General features: G+C 50.0%; 1 protein-coding gene across 13 annotated transcripts in view; it reads right to left on the bottom strand.

Moving 5' to 3' along the window:
- Nucleotides 1-7,500, bottom strand: part of il1rapl1b (interleukin 1 receptor accessory protein-like 1b) — a 97,512-nt gene that overhangs the window by 78,518 nt on the left and 11,494 nt on the right.

The raw sequence follows: 7,500 nt of genomic DNA, 5'->3' as shown, positions 1-7,500 counted from the left end.
GCTGTGAGAGCAGAACCAGCAGATGAACAGGAGTGGGTTTGTTTCTCTGCTCTCGGTAACCATGACGACACATAACAGTGGCTCTCTGGTAAACAAACACACACACATGTATCCTGACGTGACGCTCTAGAGAGCTGCTGTCAGACACTCTTGATCTCCTTCTCCTCCTCATCCTCTTCTCCTGCTTGTTTTTAAAGTGAGCGCTGAAACAGGGCCACAGATCTCCAGGGCAGACGCTGCTTATATAATCTGATCACAGATGCAGACGTCACATGAGCTGAACACAGCAGAGAGAGAGGAAGACTGCATCTGAGGAGACCACATCTGAGGAGACCAGCAGCACACTGAGCTCTGGAGGGACCCCTGGAGGGGTCTGATGCTGAGAGTGAGGGGCCCCGGGGGGTCTGATGCTGAGAGTGAGGGGCCCGTGGGGTCTGATGCTGAGAGTGAGGGGCCCGTGGGGTCTGATGCTGAGAGTGAGGGGCCCGGGGGGTCTGATGCTGAGAGTGAGGGGCCCCGGGGGTCTGATGCTGAGAGTGAGGGGCCCCGGGGGTCTGATGCTGAGAGTGAGGGGCCCCGGGGGTCTGATGCTGAGAGTGAGGGGCCCCGGGGGTCTGATGCTGAGAGTGAGGGGCCCCGGGGGTCTGATGTTGAAAGTGAGGGGCCCCAGGGCACACACATTTCTTTATCCACGCACACACTCTTCACACACACACAAACACATACACATTCAGTCTATACCAAGGTCCCAGTGTAAGCGAAGTGGGGATCGGGCTTTTGCTGTTGTCACCCCAAAACTCTGGAACGGGCTTCCGCCCCAAATCAGACATCTTCATAACATCTTCATTTCTTTTCTGTGTGTGTGTGTGTGTGTGTGTGTGTGTGTGTGTGTGTGTGTGTGTGTGTGTGTGTGTGTGTGTGTCTGTGTGTGTCTGTGTGTGTGTCTGTGTGTCTGTGTGTGTGTGTGTGTGTGTGTGTGTGTGTGTGTGTGTGTGTGTGTGTGTGTGTGTGTGTGTGTGTGTGTGTGTGTGTGTCTGTGTGTGTGTCTGTGTGTGTGTGTGTGTGTGTGTGTGTGTGTGTGTGTGTGTGTGTGTGTCTGTGTGTCTGTGTGTCTGTGTGTGTGTCTGTGTGTGTGTATGCAGTAACTCCACATGAGTGTTTATTAGCTGGAGCAGTCTGTGAGTGCTGGTGTGAGCTGCTGAAGGCCGTCCGGACCTCACACTCTCCTCTTGACATGTCAGAGATGATTAATGAGTCTCCACAGCAGACGGAGACGAGCCGCTGCCACTACAGCCATGAGAGAGGCTCTGTGTGTTGGTGGAGAGTGTGTGTTAGCACAGCGGTGCAGGAAACACATCACACCACCCTCCTCAACTTCCTGTGCTGTCGTCCAGCAGCAGTGTCTGTGTGTGTGTGTGTGTGTGTGTGTATGTGTGTGTGTGTGTGTGTGTGTGTGTGTGTGTGTGTGTGTGTCAGATGTGATCAGTGAACACACACCAGCGCTGCAGCAGTCCACAGAGAATCAGCATTAGCATTCACCACAGGTGTGTGTGTGTGTGTGTGTGTGTGTGTGTGCTCGCGGTGATGGCTGGGAAAGAGACGTGTCAGTGACTCCAGCATTAGCGCTGGATATTCGCGCAGCCTCAGCAGAAACGCCGCTCTGTGTAACCATAGTAACGTCAATCCCATGTGATCAATATTAAATTTAATTAAATGCTTCTGTGCTAACGAGAGGCGCGCGAGCGTGACAGAGCAGGAGACACTGACGAGGAGATACACATCAGTGTGTGTGTGTGTGTGTGTGTGTGTGTGTGTGTGTAACATATATCAGTCAAACTGGAGGAAACACTGCCTCATCTGAAGAACAGACATGGAGGACAAGCAGATCACGGGTGAGTGAGTGAGTGAGTGAGTAAGTGAGGGAGTGAGGGAGTGAGTGAGGGAGTGAGGGAGTGAGTGAGTGAGTGAGGGAGTGAGGGAGTGAGTGAGGGAGTGAGGGAGGGAGTGAGGGAGTGAGTGAGTGAGGGAGTGAGTGAGTGAGTGAGGGAGGGAGTGAGTGAGTGAGTGAGTGAGTGAGGGAGTGAGGGAGTGAGTGAGTAAGTGAGGGAGTGAGGGAGTGAGTGAGTGAGTGAGGGAGTGAGTGAGTGAGTGAGGGAGTGAGGGAGGGATTGAGTGAGTGAGGGAGTGAGTGAGGGAGTGAGGGAGGGAGTGAGGGAGTGAGTGAGTGAGTGAGGGAGTGAGTGAGTGAGGGAGTGAGGGAGGGAGGGAGTGAGTGAGTGAGTGAGTGAGTGAGTGAGGGAGTGAGTGAGTGAGTGAGTGAGTGAGGGAGTTAGTGAGGGAGTGAGGGAGGAAGGGAGGGAGTGAGGGAGTGAGGGAGGAAGGAAGGGAGGGAGGGAGGGAGGGAGGGAGTGAGTGAGTGAGTGAGTGAGTGAGTGAGTGAGTGAGTGAGTGAGTGAGTGAGTGAGTGAGTGAGGGAGTGAGGGAGTGAGGGAGGGAGTGAGTGAGTGAGGGAGTGAGGGAGTGAGGGAGTGAGTGAGGCAGCGGTGGCGTCTGCAGTGTGAGCTCAGATCTCTGCAGGGTCTCAGCTGAACTGCCTTATCTGACCTGAACAGACCCTGCACTCTGACAAGGGCCCTCAGCGTTTGACACGGCTCCAGAGGATCCACCTGCCTCACTCACACACGTACACACACACTTAGAAACACTTAGAAACACAGACACACACTTACACACACACTCATCAATAGACACACATTTACACACACTTACACACACACACACACAACTGAGACAGAATGTGTGTGAAAGAAAGCTGAATCTGTAACTTTACACACGAGAGTCATTTACTGCTGACAGACCAGAATGACCATCATTAAACCTGGAGAGAGCCGAGCGCTGGATACACACACACACACACACACACACACACACACACATACTCTCTCTCTCTCCTGTCAGCACCTCCATGTATTATTAAAACAGCCCAGAGCCAGACAGACACTTCAACACCTGATTATCCCTGATTTAACCCTTGCTGACACACACACACACACACACACACACACACACACACTAAACATAATGACACGCTTCTGAGTCAAGACGCTGTAAAACACAATGTGGAAACATCAGGTCAAATGTGTGTGAACCCCCAGAGAACAGAGAGTGCTTCAGATGATCCAGATCACCCTTCACACACACACACACACACACACATACACACACACACACACATCCCTGTTAATGTTAGCAAGGCCAGTGCATTAGCTGCAGTAGCTGTGGTGTGTATGGTGTAAGAGAAGCAAGCGACTGCAGTGTGTGTGTGTGTGTGTGTGTGTGTGTGTGTGTGTGTGTGTGTGTGTGTGTGAGAGAGAGAGAGAGAGATATGAGCTGCTCTGAGTGATTCTGGGTCATTACAGTTTCAGAGTAACACAGAAGCACTGCAGCTTTTCAGCTCAATGCCGCTCGCAACCTCATCTGTGAAAGAGGAAACACACACCGAGTCTGAACACTGATCTGACAGAGACGCAGCTGATGGAGTATACACTAACCTGCACATTATTCACACACTTGATGGAGACAAACCGTCAACAACACAGAGCCACTGTTTACACACTCACCGGCCACTTTATTAGGTACACCTGTCGAAAACTAATGTCTGATCAGCCAATCACAGGGCAGCAGCTCACTGCATTTAGGCATGTAGACATGATCAAGAGGATCTGCGGCAGGTCAAATTGAGCATCAGAATGGGGTAGAAAGGGGATTTAAGAGACTTTGAACGTGGCTGAGTATTTCAGAAACTGCTGATCTACTGGGATTTTCAGGCACAACCATCTCTAGGGTTTACAGAGAATGATCCGACACAGAGGAAATATCCAGTGATTGGCAGTTCTGTGGGTCAGAGGTCAGAGGAGAATGGCCAGACTGGTTCCAGCTGATAGAAAGGCAACAGTAACTCAAATAAGCACTCGCTACAACCGAGCTCTGCAGAAGAGCATCTCTGAACACACAACACGGCCAACCTTGAGGCGGATGGGCTACAGCAGCAGAAGAGCACACCGGGTGCCGCTCCTGTCAGCTGAGAACAGGAAACTGAGGCTACAATTCACACTGATCAGGGCTAGTTCCAGCAGGATAACATGCCATGTCCTGAAGCGCTAATCATCTCAGACTGGTTACTTGAACATGACAATAGCCACATTTACACTGTCGGGCCAGTGGAGTCACGGCTGTTATTGGGCCGGGCCATGCCAATAGCCCAGGAGCGTGAGCAGTGAGGCACCTCTGTCAGGCGAGTAGCTCACAGCGATATCCCTGAACTCCTCTGTTGTTTGCTGTTAGTAATGTCAGGTCTGTTTTCAGAGAGGCCTGTGTGAAGGCTTAAATGGTTTAACTGATCAGTATTGTGTATAGACCTGCATTGTTATCACTTGTGTTTGTTTTATATTGCTTTATTTATTCACTGGGGTTTTATTATATCTCTTATTTCTAATTCTTTAAATCAGTGGTGTCCAACCTTCTCTGCCTGAGACCCCCTTTACCCCCGGAGAATATTGTGAGGCCCCTCCACATTTAATGATATCATCGCTCATGTAAGTTTACAGTAATGATGACAACAAATGTAAGTTTATTACTATATCTAGACGTGTTTATGCAGAAATGATGGCCTGATGTACAATACAAAAGCGAAACACCAGCGGGCCAATGGGAACTGAGAACGGGAACCATCCGCCTTTAAACTGGCCCTATTGGACACTCAGTAACCACACTATAGGGCCCACGCCGCTGTGTAAGGGGAAATATAACATAAGCTCTTCCAATTTACACGTGTGTGTTATTAGTTCTGCTCTGTCAGTTAGTGTGAGGACTGCTGCAGGTCAGTCGGGCAGAATACTCCTCCGAGATGTTGCTCCATATTGACATGAGAGCATCACACAGCTGCTCATCAGCCGGCTGCACAGAAGCTTGTTGAATCTCTGACACCAAGAGTAAAGCAGTTCTGAAGGCAAAAGGGTCCAAATGCAAAACACACACACACACACACACCCTGATAACACTAATCTGACCTGGGAGGGTTAGCGCACTTCTGTCAGGTAGCTTTAGCATCACATCATTGACCCAACACGACAAAGCACTCGCACAAATGGCTCACACACACACACACACACACACACTCTGCTGCACCTCAGAGACTCACTGTAGACGCCTGTCCTCCCGCATCTCCATCCACACTCTTGTACACATACATCATTGATGAGAAGCTGCACACACACTGCTGATACACACACTCACACACACCTGAAGAGGAGCAACACACACTGCTGATACACACACTCACACACACCTGAAGAGGAGCAACACACACTGCTGATACACACACTCAATCTCTCTCTCATACACACACACACTTACTCATACATGTATACTCACATATACACACTTACTCATACACTCACACACACACACACTCAAACACACACATTATGTTGCTTGTTGACATCCTCAGCACAGCGTTGTCCACACACACACACACACACACACACACACACACACACACACACACACACACACACACACACACACACACACACACTGTAATCCTCGTCCTCACTCTCAGATCAAAGCTAATGCTGAACTCTCTGCTTTAGCGAGCGCTAATCTGTCCAGCGAGCGCAGCGCTAGCTTAGCTCCTCAGAACCACAGCGGCTCACAGCACATCACCAGCCTGTGTGTGTGTGTGTGTGTGTGTGTGTGTGTGTGTGTGTGTGTGTGTGTGTGTGTGTGTGTGTGTGTGTGTGTGTGTGTGTGAAAGCAGAGTGTGTGTTGCCTGTATTCCTTGCTTGGTGGGGACCAAATGTCTCCACATGTATAGCAATGCCAGTACAGTTTGACCTCATGGGGACATTAATTGGGTGTGCTGTACAAGTGTGCTCGCGTGTGTGTGTGTGTGTGTGTGTGTGTGTGTGTGTGTGTTTATGAAGACATTCAAGTACTTCAGGTCAGGAAAACACCTCAAGGCAAACTAAACACGCACACAAGCACACACACACACACACGCACGCACACACACACACACACACACACACACACACACAGCTGCTGGCGTTTAGACATGTTTGCTCCAAACACTCGTCCTCATAATTGCGTCTCTATTGATGCTAATGATGTTTACGCATATGCAAATATATGCTAATGTATGCGCAGCTCATCTGCATAACACTGTCATCAGAACATCAAAGGCTGCTGCAGATGCTGGAGATCCCAGCAGATGATTGGTCAGTCCAGAGGTCACGAGAGGTCAACTGCACACCAGCATGTTACAGGAGTCACACACACACACACATCTGTAAACACACACTCATACACACACACACACATCTGTAAACACACACTCATACACACATATCTGTTCTGTCAGCTCTGTGTGGTCAGCAGATTGTGTGTGTGTGTGTGTGTGTGTGTGTGTGTGTGTGTGTGTGTGTGTGTGTGTGTGTGTGTGTGTGTGTGTGTGTGTGTGTGTGTGTGTGTGTGCGCAGAGTGACCCGCCGTCACACCCCACTGATGCAGATTAGTGCGATAATGGAGGAGCAGAGCGGCCATCTGGACCACAGCAGGACACACACATCCCTGCATCACACACACTCATTTAAACACACTCTCACAAACTGCTGAAAACACACACACACACACACACGCAAACTGCTGAAAACACACGCACACAAACACACACACACAAACTGCTGAAAACACACACAAACACACTGCTGAACACACACACACTGCTGAAAACACACGCACACTGCTGAAAACACACGCACACACACACACAAACTGCTGAAAACACACGCACACACACACAAACTGCTGAAAACACACGCACACACACACAAACTGCTGAAAACACACGCACACACACACAAACTGCTGAAAACACACGCACACACACACAAACTGCTGAAAACACACGCACACACACACAAACTGCTGAAAACACGCGCACACACACATCATCATCTTCAGGTAAACCACTGCTGCAGTCTCTCTGCTCCACCTCTGGGCCATAACCTCTGTAGGCTCCGCCCACTGTACACCTGAGTCACTAAACCACACACACACACACACACACACACATCTGACCCAGATCTGGCCCACTCCCTGATTATATAACAGGGTTATGGAGCTCATGTCTGTCTGGCAGGGAGACCCACACAGCTGCAGCTCATTCAGTCACTCATTTTACTTCAACACAGTGGAATGAACCGACAACTATTCCAGCATATGTTTTACACAGCGGATACTTTTCCAGCTGCAACCCAGTACTGGAAACACCCATACACACTCATTCACACACTCATACACTACAGCCAGTGTAGTTGATCAGTTCCCCTATAGCGCATGTGTTTGGACTGTGGGGGAAACCGGAGCACCCGGAGGAAACCCACACCAACACGGGGAGAACATGCAAACTCCACACAGAAACACCAACTGACCCAGCCG

The sequence above is a fragment of the Danio rerio genome, chromosome 11 (assembly GCF_052040795.2).
Source record: "Danio rerio strain M-AB ecotype USA chromosome 11, GRCz13ab, whole genome shotgun sequence".
Taxonomy (NCBI): Eukaryota; Metazoa; Chordata; class Actinopteri; order Cypriniformes; family Danionidae; genus Danio; species Danio rerio.
This window is presented reverse-complemented; position numbering and strand designations above follow the sequence as displayed.